The 17,755-nt window shown below is 40.0% G+C and overlaps 1 pseudogene; it reads left to right on the top strand.

The window, feature by feature from the left end:
• Positions 1 to 642: 642 nt before the first annotated feature.
• Positions 643 to 1,370, top strand: LOC118654381 (annotated as a pseudogene).
• Positions 1,371 to 17,755: the final 16,385 nt, after the last annotated feature.

Below are 17,755 nucleotides of genomic sequence, written 5' to 3'. Positions count from 1 at the left end.
AGCTAAGATTGTCCAAGAATTTCCCATATTTCTACCATTTCAAGATATCATCCATTGCTGACAACTTGCATCCAAAATGATTGCTGTTGAAAAGAAAATGATTCACATTAAACATAGGGTGTACCCCCAAAATGTATACATACACTTTGAATAATTATAAAGGCAGTGTTTAATAAAATACATTTCATATTCAAAACCATAGAGTTGACCTTTAAAGCTAAAGATTTGCTGCCAGAAATAGCTTTACTCTCTAAGAACCTGAAATTCAGTAAAGAAGAAGCACCCACAGTGAGAACACTTAAATCACAGTCATCTTTAAGTGGGAAGCCTAAGTAACAGTGCCCACTGAACCTGCCTCCACACTATACATCTTATCCTATATAATAAAAGCCTAATATGCTAAGTGTCTGGTCGGCCATTCAACCAATCAAAGCATAATATGCTAATGATATGCTAAGGCTGCTCAACTGCTTGCTATCACGTGCACTGACCATCAGGGGGAAGATGCTCCAACTGGTAGGTTAGCTGGCTGCTGGGGTCCAGCCGATCAGGACTGAGAGAGACAGGCTAGACACGCCCTGGAGCCCTCCTTCAATCCCTCCCCAGCTGGCCAACCTCCCGTGTCCTTCCCTGGCCCCGATCATGCATCAGTGGGGCAATATCAGTCTTCAGCATTACCTTTCCAATCATTCAGTAGGTTCTGATCATAAAGCTGTTATTCATTCCAAATCCTCTCCTGAGATTATCCTGAGATTTGAAAGTGGTCCTTGTGCTGTAATACACTCTTTGCTTGCAGAAAGAAATGGATTTCTGCAATGCCATATAGAAAACTTTAGCACTGAGTTTCTTACATCTTCCCTTATGAATACTCAACATTTTTTGGAAGATGATACTGTTGCAACAGTGATGCCAATGAAGATACAAGTTTCTAAAACAAAAATAAATTTAAAAGGTGAGAGTCCTCGTGGTAGTACAATATCCCTTGAACCAGCTCCTATAGCCATTGACCATCTTGTGGTAGAGAGAAATGACAATGGCTCTTTTCATATCAGAGATTCTCAGATGCTTAACACTGGGAATGATTTGAAAGAAAATCTCACAAGTGAATCATTTCTGCTTTCCAGTGGAAAGTATGTTCTGAAGAAACAGCACAGTGTCACTCAAGCCACTCAGACAAGTCCAGAGGCGCCTTGGCCTTCTCAGTCAGTTCACTCTCCTGAGCACTCCTTCAACTTCACTCGGAACCAGCTCATGGAAGAGAATGAATCTCTTAAGCAGGAATTGGCTAAAGCTAAAATGGCTCTTGCAGAGAGGCTCACCTGGAGAAAAATGCTCTTCTTCATCATATAAAGAAGATGACAGTTGAATAGCAGGAGTGGCAGTCAAAACCCAAATTATAGCTCTGGAGTCAGGAGGTTATATTTATAATGAGATGTTACCAACGAGTTGGGAGAATTTTCCTTTTCATGAAAAGACAATAAAATGAAATGGAATGTGATGAAATGGTGACTAGTCCAAAGCCAGCTTAGGAAGTATTAGGTATGGGCATTACAATCTTTTGGTTGTTTTGTGTTTGGGATTTAACCTTCTTTTAAACTGGTGTGATATAGAGAAGTCAACACATACTGTAAAGTAATTACATGCCTAATGAAGATGTCATTTCCTAATTTTGATATCACACTATAGGCATTTTTTAAAAGAAAAATGTAAACCTATTGTGTTCCACAAATTGTTGAATTTATCACTCTGTTAATGATTACTATGATTTACAAAGATTCAAGTGCTTTTAGGGCTAATCTATATATATCAAAAGATAATATGCAAATTAGCTGGGATGCTGTAACAGTCACCACTGCTCAGGAGGAGGCTGCACGCTCAGGTGGGTCGGAGGGGACTGCTTCATGGTGAGGAAAGCCACGGTGGTGCAGGTCCGCAGAGAGCAGGGCAGGGCAGGCCCTCAGAGTCAGAGAGCAGAGCCTGCCTGCCAGCTGCGGTGAGCAGTCAGGCCTACAGAGAGCAGAGCAGAGAACAGGGCCTGCCCACAGATAATAGGACCTGCCAGCCAGGGCGCGCCGGCAGTCCTGCCTCTGCATGTGAGCTGCAGAGGAAACACCTTTTCTGACTGCTCATTGGTTAAGCTCCCGGTAGGCCACTCACAGTGTTCTTGGTAACTTGTGTAATAAGAATCCAAGAAGGTGACCTAGGGTTTTTCTACCTCACTTCTGGAGGAAAAAACAAAGGTCCGCTGCTGGAGGGGCTAAGAAATGTTATACCCTGCCCTAGCTGGGTTGGCTTAGTGGGTAGAGCCTTGGCCTGCTGACTGCAGGGTCCGGGTTCAATTCTGGTCAAGGGCATGTACCTAGGTTGCACGCTCCTCCCTGGTTGGGGCCCAGGTCAGGGCTCATGCAGGAGGCAACCAATCAAAGTGTCTCTCTCACATTGATGTTTCTCTCTGTCTTTCCCTCTCTCTTCTACACTCTCTAAAAATCAGTGGAAAAATATCCTCAGGTGAGAAAGAAAGAAAGAAAGAAAGAAAGAAAGAAAGAAAGAAAGAAAGGAAGGAAGGAAGGAAGGAAGGTCATATCCTATGAAAGAGACATCTTGAAAATGCCTAAAGAAAGTTGTCATTTTTTCGTGGTGAAGGGACTGAAGTCTGTGTTGATGAAAACACCTTGGCGACTGTGGCGGCCGGCAGTGGCAGCAGCAGAGTGATAAGGGCAGCGCCTTCTGCTGATCAGCCTCCTGCAGAGGGAGGCCAGATTGCTGCTTAGGCCCACTCCCCGCGGAGAGCGGGCCAAAACCATCTGTAGGACATCCCCTGTGGCCTCCCGGATTGGAGAGGGTGCAGGTAGGGCTGAGGGATGCCTCCCCCCCCCCCCCCCCCGGTGAAGTCGGACATCACTCTTGACATTCTGGGACCGCTGGCTCCTAACTGCTTACCTGCCTGCCAGCCTGATCTCGCCCCTAACTGCTCTCCCCTGCTGGCCTGATCACCCCTAACTGCCTCTGCCTGTCTGATCACCCCTAACTGCCCTCCCCTGCAGGCCTGAACTCACCCTCAACTACCTTCCCCTGCCAGCCTGGCCACTCCCAACTGCACTCCCCTGCCGGGCTGATCACCCCCAACTGCCTCTGCCTCAGCCCCCACCGCCATAGCTTTGTCCAGAAGGAAGTTGGACATCCGGAAGATGGCCAGTAGACCTGGTCTAATTAGCATATTACACTTTTATTATTACAGATAGATTATATAGGATAGTATTGCTTAAATGGGGGGGACCTTTTTCAGCAGGAGGAGATGCTCTTGGCAGACAAAAATACATAATCCCTATATCTGGACTGATAGCCAGCCATATGCACTGTACTGCCAAACCGGTCATTAAAAAATTGAACTGCTTTATTACACCTTACACCAAAGAGCTGTTGCCCATAAAACCCCTCCTCAGCCCCCACCTTCACAGGTCACTCAGATTAGGCTCTGATTGGTCATTTTCTATGCCAGTCAGAGTCAAAAGCTCTGCCTCCTAGACAGCCATTGGCTCCTCACGGTTCACCCAGATTTGGTTCTGACTGGTCGGTTTCTATGCCAGTCAGCATCTCTGGGCCTTTCTCCAGGCTTGATCAGAGAGGCGGGGCTGATCAGCAGCCGCCCCAGGCTGCTGGCGAGTGGGCTGAACTGCTGACTTCTTGGAGAGAGAGAGGCTGGGCTGCTGGCGAGGCTCAGAGAGAGAGAGAGGCAAAGGCTGATCAGCAGCTCCCACGAAGGCTGAGGATCAGACCCTGGTTCTCTCTCCAGGCCTCATCAGCAGCCCCGGCAGCTGCTGATCAGCCCCGCCTCTCTCTCTCTCTCTCCAAGAGGTCAGTAGTTCAGCCAGCTCACCAGTACCCACCCACCTGAGCCTGCTGCGCACACAGCCTGATGTCCAGTTGTCCCTTCAGTCACTTTGGACATTATGGACCCTCGCTCTTTATATATATAGACTCCTTAGTACAGTACCTGGCACATGGTTAGCATTCAATAAACTTTAGCTGTTCCCAATAAATGGTAACTAGTGTTGATGTAATTATTGTTATTATTTGAAGTAATTTTATTTCAATAACACCATTAATCTCTCAGGAGGAAATTCTGTCTCTCATGACCAAGGCTATGAAGGAGTTTTTCCTGTACAGTGGGGCCTTGACTTACGAGTTTAATTTGTTCTGAGACCAAGCTCGTTAAGGAGCTCGTTAACTCAAATTACTCTGTCAACTCAATGCAAAAAATCAGCTGAGAGACAGCTGGTATCTCAAAAAACGCGTTAGTTGGGACACTCGTAAGTCAAGGCCCCACTGCACCTTTATTCAAGCTGTGAAGTTACATGGCTATGCTGCTTTTACCCATAGCACACTGAACACTGACCTATTCAGGTTTTTTTTTTTCTTTAAAGAGTACCAATAGGGATAACAAATAGAGTGGAAATGATTACCATAATTTTTATGGTTTCAGTTGACAAAGAAGTTTATACTTAATATTTGTATTTTGACAAAATAATATACCCATATTTTCCCCAATTTAAAGCAGTCTCAAGAAAGAGAGAACAGACAATGCAGTCTCCCCTTAAAAAGTAAGCGTGCCATCAAATTGGCTAAATGTTTAAAATATAAGGATGGGCAAAAATAGGTTTATAGTAACTAATTTATAGTACAAGGATAAAGCCTAGTTCACATACTCACAACTGTAAACCTACTTTTGCCAACCCCTGAATATATAGAAGGCATGGATGTATTCATAAAATAAGTCAAGAATTTGCCACTTTTGGAATGCTGAGCATCAGGGAGAGATAAAGGGTGCAGTAACAAATACAGTGCTGGGAATTGTGCAAATTCTACAACATGTGACATTCTATAGTAAAATAGAAGAAGCATTAGTTTCCCCTTGGTGAGTCTGTCCTTGTCACTAATATCTGTAAGTTTCCTTTTTTTGGCAGATAGTTGTTAGATTATGAGAGACAGTTGGCAAAGATGCCCCTTCAGATTTAAATAGCAGATAACATGTAAATTGAAAGTGGGCACAAGCATATTTTGATAAAGTGATTTTAGGAGATTTTATCCCATTACTTTTCCCAGCAATCGATTTCTCTAAGCTTTTTTCTTTCCTCCTAATAAAAGCAGCTGGAAGTAGGCTGGTTATGTTTAGTATTTTTAATTACAACCTACTCTGTGTTTTTGTACACTACTGAATTGTATTAGGCAAACATACTGGCAAAATCCACTTGGCTTACATTTTAGCTAACTTTAATTTTATAGGAATTGAGAACAATTTTTTTAGGCTTTGGATAATACAAACTACCAACCAAGATGTCAAATTTATCATGTGATGCTTTATTCTTTTTTCTTTCCAGGCTGAAAGTTGTCTCGAATTTCCAAACTTTCTATAGCTCTTGCAAGAGAGATCATTGAAGTCAGTGAAGATACTGAGAAGTACAAATTGGCAGTTACAAAATAGCCATGGGGATGTAAAGTCCAGCATAGGGAATACAGTCAGTAATATTGTAATAACTATCTACGGTGCCAGTTGGGCACTGGAGATATGAATGTCTAACCACCATACTGGACATCTGAAACTAATACAAAATAATACTGAAAGTAAAGTGTAACTGAAAAAAAATTAATTAAAAATTAATCCATATTTTATAAAGTAAAAAAATGAAGTGGAGACTTAAAGCTTTAAGTTCTGGTTATTAAAATGGTCACATATTTTTTTTATCTATGTAACGTGAGGTGGAGAGTTGAGGTGCAACTAAGAGGGATGAAAAGTCCTATACTTACCTCAATTATTTTGTTTACAGGCTTGCTTACTTTTCCTCTTGGAATGTCATGATCTGGGCTTCACTCGATCAAGGCCAAGTTTACTTTTTCTGAGCTATAAAGTATTCAGCTATGCTGTCTGAATGTAGTGTCTTTTTCTAGATATATTTCAGTATTTCACCTTTATAGTGGGAATACCTAGCAAAGCTCATAATAACTACCTACATTCCCAGAAAACAATGCAGTTAGCAAACATTTAGAATTTTGAAGCAACCTATACAATGATGCCTTAAAGTGCAAGTTGCTAGTGTTTCTGTAGCTTTGATTTTATTCTCCACCATAAAAAAGGGAGGATAATTGAAATTAAAAGTGCCTGACTTTGATCTATGTTTGAATAATCCTTGAGGCATTTATTGTAATTAAGGGGACTGACTTTGGTGCTCTTCCATTCATCCCAGTTTCCAAATAGGAGTTTTCTTTCTCTTTTTTTGCATTACAAAAGAAAGGGTGGGAAATTAGTAGCGATTCACATATACACTTCTTCCTGCCATTTCTTCTGCCTGGTTGCCAAAGTACAGCACTGAGCAAAACAGAAAAGTATTGCTCAAAAATATACAAATGATGAACTTAATATAACAGAGAGTCTACATTACCTGCAGCTTTGGAACAGAGCTATGAGCCCACACTGACTAGGGAGTTATTTCCTCACATTATTTTAATATGAAACAGTATGAGTGACAATCTGCAATAGAGAAGAGACTGCCACTGAGGAGACCCCAGTACTACAGAGGTACCTTCTGCTATTGATGCTTGCAATTGTTTCTTTTTAAATGGAATTGTACTTTTTCAAAATGACGTTTCAGAAAGATATTGAGAGTGTTAAAAATGAGTTCTTCTATTTTTGTATGAAGTAACAGATGAAAAGATGAGTAATCAGTGATAAAAGGGCCCCGTGCTTATCGAGTAGAATAGTGTTTTGTTACCTAGACTTATTTAATTTTTCTCTTTGTTGCAATTATTTTTTTTTCTTTTTTTCTTACCAAATTTTGTTCAAAATATTTAGACAGCAAAACACCATTAAGTGATGTGGTTTGACCAGAAGTTCCATACCCACCCCTAGAAGATTCTGGAAAGAGCTGTAAGTTACATTTTTCTTTCTCTTCATTTTGAGGAGGAGATGTGAGGTAGGTTACTTTGATCTTATAGCAGGGTATCTTGTAGTCTGTTGTGCCGTCGTGTTGGGAAATTAGTTTAATTCACTTCAGCTTCATATTAAGCAACTCTGGAGAATGCTGGGCTATGCCCTAGACAGCTGTAGCCCCTGAGAAGTGAGTCAGTCGGGTAGTTTCCTATTCATCCACAACCCACCTTACAAACTGAGTCCTGAGTGTGAACAATAGGGTTTCTTCACCTAAGAAACCACTTGCTGAGACAGGATCAGATTTGGATGGTGTGGGGGTTGGGGTAGGAAGTCATTCTTTGGTCAAGACCCCCTTAGCATTCTCGGCTGTCCCTGGACTTAGCCAAGGATCCTGATAAGGGGGAGAAAGGTATGGGGGAAATGTGGTGAAGGATTTCAGAATGTCATTCTGTACTCACCTAGCCTGTTCCCATGCAATGGTGTGGAGTATGGCATAGGTCTTAGGCACTTAAGGTTGGGGGAAAGCAGCGTGGGGTCTTGAATGGAGTTTAGGATTTGGAACCCCTGGGCTGGTACCTGAGTCCCTGCTGTCTAACTCAAAAAAGTCACTGCATCTTTCTGAACCCTGACAACTTCACCGGGCTGTGATGAACATCTAATCCAACAATAAACTTCAAAGCACTTCTAAAACCACAAAACACTAAATCAACTATTAGTTATTTGTGTGAGAGCTTGGGACTGGAAATGTAGATTGAGTCATCAATATAAATGTAAGAATGAAAGTTTGAGAGAAGTCTAATGAGATTGTTTGGTCAATTTAACTCCTTAAATTATCATATTTTATAAACCCCAATTTTCTTATATCAGGTTTACTTCTCCTATTATTGACTTCCTTAAGAGTTTCTCCCCTTCATGGCAGGTAGATTCTACATTGATCTGTTCAAAGAGAGCCTTTTCCTGTTCCATCCTTTTACTGTATCTCTTCCTGTTTCTCCCAAGTTAAACTGAGAAACCAGCCAATCCAGCTGACTCTCTCTGCCCTGACACCTGACAGGATTTTCCCAGCACTGTGGGGCACCAGGGAAAGATTTACTTCAAAGAGGGGATGGAAATCTTAGGAACTCCCAATCACACCTGGGTAACAATAGTAGAGATTCCCACCTGACTGAAGGGCTGTGTCTGGGCTGGGGAGGAGGGTCAGAGGGGGAAGCACAGTCCCCCTGGGGTCCAGGTGGGGAGGAAGAATGTAGATAAGAATAGAGAACTACAATTTACTTCCACAGTAAACTTTAGATTTTTGTCTCTTCTTTATTTGGATGTAAACCTTACAAATTTTAGGGATTATTTTCAGTGGGTCAAATAAATGATGGGGCTGGTGGCAAGAGGCACCAAAAAATATGAACTACAACTAGATTAAATTCTCTACCATATATAAATTGAAACAATCATTTCACTTTAAACTAGAGCTTTTGTCACATAGCATGCAATGATTTTTTCATGTTATCTTTATGGCAGCTTTCTGAAAATATCATAAATCTATAATATAGACTAAGTATTTAAAATTGCCAAGCAGGAAGAGTCTTCTGTACAAAACAAAACAAAACAAAACCTGAGACACACTAGTGAACCACAATAAAGCCTATAGCTATGAGTATAGACACTTATGAATAAGTTAGAAAAATAGCTATTTTATTCCCTGTCATTTTCACATACTATGAAGATCCAGAGAGGTATTATTTGTCAGGCGGTATTATTTGAAGGCAGGTGTTACACATGCAATTATCATAAGCACTCTATGAGTAGGATGACCACATGATACAAATTTATCTTTATCCTAATACAGTTTACATAGGTTTTTTTTTCTGACAAATTACACTACACTTTATGGAAATGTAACATTTTGTATGAATGAGGAGGATAATCCTGGTTGCATGCTAATGAGGGAGACAAAGTAGCCTCACTCTTATTTGTAACTGGCCCAGACCTTTCCATTAGTAAATTAAAATCTGTTCAAATTTATTTACTAATATATTAGGAGACGCTTCAGGCTAACCCCTTGACCTGTATTATATAGCAAATAACTGTAGCAGTGAAAATAATTAATAGGATGTAATGCACCTCCTGTTTATTTCTTCTTCATGCCCAGGGGTCAGCTGTATAGTGGGTTTGCTATCTGCATTCAGTTGCATGGATATATTTACTTTAAAATTATCAATTATAGTTTCAAATGGCTATTATTAATTGCAGTCTTCTTATTCAAGTGTGATACATATCATATATATAGTGTTTATGTCTATATTATATCACCTGCTCGTGGCCAATTCTGAGAGGAGCCTATTCTTTTCAAAATAATGTCTCCTGAAGCCTGTTATGTTGTTTGTGTTTACTGCATAATGACTAGAGCCATGGCTTTATTCGTCCTCATTATACCAATACTGAACCAATTAGTGTTCGCGCTCTATATCTTAGAGAAACCATCTCATCTCTCAATTACCTTGTGGGTCCTTAAAAGAGAGGTTTGGTTGCTAATGGACCCGAAATTTGCAATGGGAATGGCAGGGTCTGCAGGGCTTCCCAGGAGTAGATGAGTGAACTAGGCTTTGCTGCCCTCTGCTGTCTATTTTAAAAGGCAGTGCTGGTTGGTTTGTTTTTTCTCGCTGCAGAGTTGTTTCTGAGCACTATTGAGTGTTTCATTCTGCTTGGAAACTAATCACAATATTGAGCAATGGAAATGAAAGTGCTGTTGCGATAGTAAGTGCACATAGATGGTACCAGAAGTATATGGTCTGTGTCTGTCTCATCTAAGAGCCAAGCCCGCTATGCACCTTTCACAAATATAATTCAAAAATTGGGGGCAGGAATTCTCACATATACAATGCTACTCGCTTGTTGCAACTTTTTCAAGATCTTTATTTGGGCGGGGGGGGGGGGGCGTTAATTCTCACCCGAGGATATTTTGTCCATTGATTTTAGAGAGAATAGAAACGAGGGGGGTGGGGTAAAGAGAGAGAAAGAGACATCGATGTGAGAGAGACACGTTCATTGGTTGCCTCCCACAAGCTCCCTGACCTGGGGCGAGTGAACCTGAAGGTACGTGCCCTTGAGCAGGGATTGAAACAAGACCCAAGACCCTTTGGTGTGTGGGATGACACTCTAACCGCTTAGTGACACTGGCCAGGGCCCAGCTTTTTCAAAACCTTTGTCAGAAATGTTTTCACTATCTCTTTGGTTCAGAATAATATCTGTGCTGGAATAGTTTTATGATGAGAGGGTTATCCAGGTAAAAGCAAGGCTCAAAGAAAAGTAATAGAAATAAAATCATAAATGATGGAAATGTTTTGTAGTACAGAGGTGCAGAGTAGCTGGGTGAGTGGGAGACTTCTCATTTCTGTTCAACAAAAGTGAAAGGTGAATTTCCTTTTGTTTATCACCCCAGGGAATGGCATCCTCCTTTCTCTCTAAAACTTCCCAGGTGAAGTTTTTTTCTTTCTGTAGTCAGCCTGCTTGTGACCCTCACAAACAATCACAGATTGGGGTGATGAAATGTCAGGGCAAGTTCTTGGATGAATTCTCTGCAGCATCTATCATGTTGGTATCCCCACATTTCTACATGCAACCAAGAAGGGTTGTTAGTTTTCTTGTCTGCTCAAACATAATCTTATGGTAGGGTGGGAATAGGTGTGGCTCTATTTCCTGTTTCTACATAACCCAGGATGGGCAGATGCCTTGAGTAACAGCAGTCCTTTCTATTCGTGTAATATTCTAGGTGTACTGAGACCTCCCAAATAACCTGTAAAGTGGTGGCAACAGTTGCTATTTACGTATTTTACAGCTGAGCAAACAGGTACAGACATTAAGTGACATGGATAAAAGTTACTGGGTTAAAGCATAGTAGACATAGAATAGAACCATAACTTACAACTTCAGCAGCTTCAAAGAGGCAGCTCTGAGAGGACTTTGACAACAGAAATCCTCGTGGAATGCACATCATGCATTAGCACCATGTCTTTCCCTGGAATTCCAATCCTTTCCTTACTTTCTTCCTTTACCATCCTCTTACTCTGTCCCCAAATTCCTGGAGAGTGCTTTCATCCTTTCCCCAGCCAACCCTGTGGCAGCCACTATCAAATCTCCTTGACTCAAAACCCAAGAAGCCACAACATGCCCCTTCGAGGTTTGGAGCCTATTCCTCCTCTTCTGAAATGAAATTAAAAGACTTGCTTATCTATGAGAATTGAATTTTCTGATAATTAGAGCAAACTGCTATGCTGATGCCATAAGGGGAACTACTTTTATCTGTAAGGTTTAGCCCCTTTTACAAAATCGCTATCAGCTTTTTGTCTTCCATAGGATTAAGGTCCCTATAGAGAGGTGGCATAGGACTGTAGACTCTTAGGTTGTTCTTTCACATGTTGCAATCAGACTTTTGATTCAGTGCTCCCTCTGCAGCCATAAACAAGTGCATTTCCCATAGTTCAGTGGTTTCTACCCTTGGGGCTACACCACACATTCACTGTGGACTGAATAAAAAATATCTCAGAAAATAAACATACTATAGCCTTTAAAATGTATATACATACTATTATGCTTAGTTAAATATAAGTTGATTTTAAAATATTATTGACTTTATAGTAGCAGTTCATCAGTTAAGAGTTTCTAAATGAACAAATACTGTAATCATGTAGAAATTCAATGAAACATTTCAGTGTTTAAATGGTATCCTAATATTTCTTTAAAAAGAGAGAATCTATAGCAAAAAAAATGAGCTGGAACCCAGAGGACCTGGGTTCCAATAGTCTCTCAGTTATAAACTCTGGATCTATTATATACTGAGTGATTTGGAGCAAGTGAGTTGTTCTCCACCCCTGCATTTTCACAGTCTAATAAAAATGCATTTATTACTAAATATTTATTGTGATTCTATTATACTGATAACATGTATTCAGTACTTGTTCACCAGCCTTTTTAACATTCACAGTGGCCCTGTGAAGTATATGTTAGCTCTTTTTCAGAAAAAGAAAATGCAACACATAGAAGGAAGGTATTTGTTCTTTTCTATTACTGTATTATATAATTTTTTTAAAAAAGAGTTTCACTTAGAAATCACTATAACATGTAGCTAGGAATTCAGTTAATTTTATTTTTCCAAATAAAGTTGATTCTGAAACTACTATTTAGTGGATCTTTTTCCCACTTATTTTAAATTCAATCTTTATCTATACTGAATTCCTATATACGTATACAGGATCTGCTTCTGGACTCTACTATGGTCCATTGATGTGTCTTCCTAGTCCTGTGCTGTTTCACTATCACAATGACTAGTCTAAAATATTTTGATATTTTGTAAGGCATGTGTAACTTCTTTATCCTTTCTCATAGTTTCTAGAGGTTTAAAAAATCCAGATTATCTTTGTTCACTTTCTCTTCTGCATGAATAATTACACTGAGATTTTTGGGTTTAATGGGCAAAATGTATTGGATTAAAAGTAATTTGTGCAGAACTGACTTTTCCAAACTATGGTAAATGTTTTCAATTATCCTCATCATTTTTTATATCCTTCAGTAATTATAGCTGTATTCATATAAGTCATATGTATTTTTGTTAGGTTTATTTCTAGAGATTATTATTATTGCTATTCTGAATAGATAGAGCTAGTTTTGAATGATAGGTAAAATTTAGATTTGAGGAACAAAAATAGTATAATTGAAGGCTTAGTGGAGAAAATAAGCATGTAGTATTTGGGAGAAGGTAAGGACGGTAGAAGCTATTGCTCCCTATTATTTAGGTTAAATTTTACTGATAATACTTGCCTAACCTCTTTGATAGGGTTATTATGAAAGTTTTTCAAATGTGTGAAGTATGTGAAAATGGGTCTTCTAGTTTAATGCAGAGCAAGCAGAATTGTTTATTGTTAGATGAGCATATTCTGACACCTTGTGGTCATTTAAGGCTATGTGTGATGTAATTCAATTGGCCAAACTGGAAGAATATGAATTGCCCACAGAATCATAGTTAGAGCTAAATGGGGGCTTTAGAGATAATTAAATCCAACATTCTTGTTTTACACATGAAGAAAGCAAGTCTCAGAGAGAGAGCAAATGTGCCTTTCCCAAATTCACATAGCTTCTTAATAACTGAGCTGGGATCATTTTTCTGACCTCTTGCCTACTGCTCTTTTTACTATGTCATATCCATTTGCCAATTTCCTACAATTGTAAAAAAAGAACTAAAATGAAATTATTAAATTTTAAATCCAAGACAGACATGTCTACATAATTTTCATGTCATCTCTGAGGAATTTAAATAATTAATAATGTATGTATTTGGGTGGTGGTGGTGGAGTTTCCTGCGTGTGAGAGGAAGATGTTGGGCTGGTTTCTGGTTGTTCCTAAAGGTGGTCAAATTGTACACCCTAAAAGATTTAGTCATTTCAACTCAATGCAGTGGATCTACACTTTGAGTATCAGGGACTTAGAATATTCTTCAAGCCATTCACAGGGTTTTTTTTAATACCCCAAGGAGGCCTGCATCATCTAAGAATGGGTCTGCCTTAGTATGCCTGTTGCTCTCAGTCATTGGAAGTGTAGTAGTGATGAATTCAGATCATAGTAGCTGAGATCATTGGTTATTTTTACTCTCTAGGGATGGGGACCTAAATGGTACATTTTTATGATCACCAAAGTCCTTCGATTTCATTGCACAGGTCTACTTTTCCTCGTGGGTATAGAGAACAGCTGTCCCATGGTTTCTACGTACATTTTTGTGAGAAAAAAAAAAAAAACTCAGAAGAAGGAGATTAGTGGGATGAACTACAGCTCCAGTCTTCGCAGTTGATCTTGGGACCACAACTGTATTCATCCTTTTCTTTCTCCACAATCCTTTCTAAATTCACCTCATCCTGTCTCCTCAGCAGGTCTTGGTGGCTTGACTGGTGGTGTAACCTATACCTTTATTCTTGAATGATCTGAAGCCTTGGAAATTAGGCCCTTCTCAGTTTAGCATATCTTCACTTGTCCATTCACAGTTACAGTGGGGCAAGGTACCCAAGTGGTTCACCTGGGTTCCACACCTAATTCCATATGGACTCCTTATGTAAAAGCAGTCCTACCTCCTGCTGATAAGGGTCAATTATCCCTGCTGGTACTACAACGCCTCTTCTTGCCTGCTGGTCCTTTGGCACAATGAATCCAGAGCTCTGACATGTAGTTCCATTATCTCTGACTGTAGTTTAATGGGACCCTTACTGTGTCCCCTGGAAAGAGTGTACCTCCTTTGTGAAACAGGACCTACAATCCTGCAGAGCTCACAGTTGAGGGCACAGAAAGCATAAAACCCCCTCTTGGCCTGGGAGTAATGCTAAGTATGGCTACTCCTGCTTCTACTCCTTAGTTCTCAGAACCTTGTGTTCTGTGTTCTTCTTAATGAAGACATAACACCATATTGAGGTCTTTAATACATACATTGTATTTCTCAAGATGGCACCTCATCATTTCAGAGTGTTGTCCCTGTGCTAGTGCTTCAGCTTTGCCTTTAGAAAGGCATCCCAGCACTCTCTGAGGTTGGTTGTTTTGAATGGTGTGGTATGTTATATAACCAGTAGGTCCCATTATCATGGGTTCACTACCATACCTCTTTTCACTGTGAATTGAGTCTTCTAGTTGCATGTTATACTTCCATGCCTGTGTATTCCGTAAGCCTCAGGATAGTGGTGCTGGCTAAGGCTCTGCCAGCAGGAAATAAAGACTAATTGCTGGAATAAATATCTATCCCTGTGAGTAGGATCTCCAATTTCATTCTTATGATTTCCTTCTTTCTTTATCTTTTGTGTTTAGTTTGCCTCCCGCCCCCCTAATTTATTAAGATGGAAGCTTATATTAATGGTCTCAGTTCTCTCTCCTTTTAAGATACAAATGTTTAAACCTATAAATTTCCCTCTTAGCACTTCTTTGGCTATATCTCATACATTTTGACATGTTGTATTTTGATTCTTGCTCAATTTAAAATATATCCTATGTTTTCAGTGATTTGCTATTTGACATTTGACCCATGGGTTATTTTAAAAGTATATTATTTAATTTACAAATATTTGTTGATTTCCCAAATTTTTTCTGTTGTTGGTTTATAATTGAATTCTATTTTGGTTGGAAAACATTCTTTGTGTAATTTCAATTCTTTTACATTTATTGAGACTTGCTTCATGGGCTCATTGATGATCTATCCTGGAGAATGTACTGTGTACACATGAAAATGTGTATTCTGCTGTTGTTGGATGTGATATTCTACAGATGTCAAGCCGTCTTTGTAGATAGTGCTATTCTAGTCTTGTATATCCTTGCTATTTTTCTGTTTATCAATTATTGAGAAGTCTCTTTTACTGTTGAATTGTCTATTTCCCTTTCAATTCCATCAGGTCTTGTTGCATGTGTTTTGAGTTATTAGGTATGTATTTCTTTTCATTGTTATAGCTTCCCGATGAATTGACATTTTATTATAAACTGTCCCTCTTTATCTTTAGTAATTTTTGTCTTAAAGTTCTTTTGTGTGATATTACTCTAGCCACTCCAGTTCTCTTTTGTTTGCTGTATACATGGTATATATTTTTTTACCCTTTTACTTTCAACATATTTGTGTCTTTACACCTACAGCATGTCTCTTACCCTAGTTGGTTTGGCTCAGTGGATAGAGTTGGCCTATGGACTGAAGGGTCCCAGGTTCGTTTCTAGTCAAGGGCACATGCCCAGGTTGTGGGCTTGATCCCCCATAGGGGGTGTGCAGGAGGCAGATGATCAATGATTATCTCTCATCATTGAGGTTTCTATCTCTCTCTCCCTCTCCCTTCCTCTCTGAAATCAATAAAAATGTATTTAAAAATAAATAAATAAATACAATAAAACATGTCTCTTGTAGGCAGAAGATAATTGGATTGTATTTTTAAATTCAATCTGACAATCTGCCTTTTTTATTTTTCATTCTTTTACATTTAATGTAATTATTGATGTGATTGGATTTATCTCTGCCATTTTGCTACTTATTTTCTATGTGTCACATTTCTTTTGTTACCCTGTTCATTTTTATCATGTTTTGTGTTAAGTAGATATTCTCTAGTGTACCACTTTAATTCTATTGACTACTTTTGTTCCTCTGTAGGGGGTGTTCTTCCTTTTTTCTTTGTGTTCTGTAAGATTTTGTTGCAAACTGGACATTTTAGATAATATATTGTAGCAAATATGGATTCTCATTTCCCCTCTTGGAAGTTGCTGTTGCTTTTGTTTGTTTGTTTGTTGACTAACTTGCCTGAACTATTTTGTAGAGTCTGTATTCTCTACAGTTCTCTTCCCAGTTGTTTTCATTCTTATGCATGGTTTCCCAGGATCTGTGACTGGATTATTAAATACTAGAGGCCCGGTACACGAATTCATGCACCAGTGGGGTCCCTTGGCCTGGCCTGTGGGATTAGGCCGAAACTGGCTCTCTGACACCTCCTGAGGGGTCCTGGCCTGGCCGAAGGACCCCACTGGTTATGATCTGGGCCAGGGAGGGACATGGGAGATTGGCCAGCTGGGGAGGGAACGTGGGAGGGCTCCAGGGCATGTCCAGTCCGTCTCACTCAGTCCCAATAGTCTGGACCCCAGCAGCAAGCTAACCTACCAGTCAGAGTGTCTGCCCCCTGGTGGTCAGTGCACGTCATAGTGACTGGTCGACTGGTTGACTGTCTGCCCCCTGATGGTCAGTGCACATCGTAGCAAACGGTTGAGCAGCCTTAGCATATCATTAGCATATTATGATTTGATTGGTTGAACGGCCGACCAGTCAACTGGACACTTAGCATATTAGGCTTTTATTATATAGGATAGTGATCCACCAGTGTTTATTCTGAGGTTTCACTTAAACATCTTGAGCCAGTAAGGCTTCTGCCATTCAAATGGATCTGTGGGGACAGCTTTCAAACTAGAGGCAGTTTGCAAGTCTTCCACAGCTTTTACTTTCTACTAGATCTTTTCCTGTCTTCTCTGCATGTGTACAAGGCCTCATACTCAACCAGGAGAAGTAGATCTCTGTGATCTTCTCCAGTCTCACCTATGGACAAGCGGCCTTATACATGTGCACAGCCTTCCAGAACAGCAGAGATATCTGGTAGCTTAACAAGGCCCATTATAGCTGTCTTATTTCTCTTTAAATTTCTGGCTGATATGTTACTTGTCCCAAGCAGGATTGTAGTCTCAAACAGCTGTAATATTGAATTTCCCCAATTTTTGCCACTAAGGTCTGTTATTTTTTATTAGTCCCCAGTCTTCAACTTTTTTTCTCAAGTTAGTACACTCTGGCAGAGAGCTGTTGGTTTTTATAGTCATTCTACCAGAACTGATAGGGATGGGAGCTCAACACAAAAGACCACACACACACACACACACACACACACACACACACGCACACACCCGCCAGTTCCTGCCAAAGTTGAGTGCATTTTCTTATATAAATGTTTTTTAGTATGTTGTATGACTTTGGTCAATTTACAGAGTCCCGAAATAGCTATTTTTGACAACTTTGTCCAGTTTTATAATTGCCTTTGGGGAGATTTGCTGAGCTCCTCACTCTACCATTCCCACATTCACACTCCCTCCCACAGCCCCTTTATTCTTTCCTCTGCCATATGCTAGGGCAACTCAGGTGTTTACTTCACATTGAATAATATTGGCAATAGCTTTTCCAGGCTTCTAAGATAATCCCAGTAACATATGTGCCTGCATCTATGCGTCTTCGCTAGGGTGTTATATTTTATGTCTAAAGAAAATACTTCCAGGTCAATGAATTATTGGTTATTCAATCTT

This window comes from Myotis myotis, unplaced genomic scaffold (genome assembly GCF_014108235.1).
Source record: "Myotis myotis isolate mMyoMyo1 unplaced genomic scaffold, mMyoMyo1.p scaffold_m19_p_4, whole genome shotgun sequence".
NCBI classification, from domain to species: Eukaryota; Metazoa; Chordata; class Mammalia; order Chiroptera; family Vespertilionidae; genus Myotis; species Myotis myotis.
Note: the sequence above shows the minus strand (reverse complement) of the source record. Positions and strands in the feature narration are given on the sequence as shown.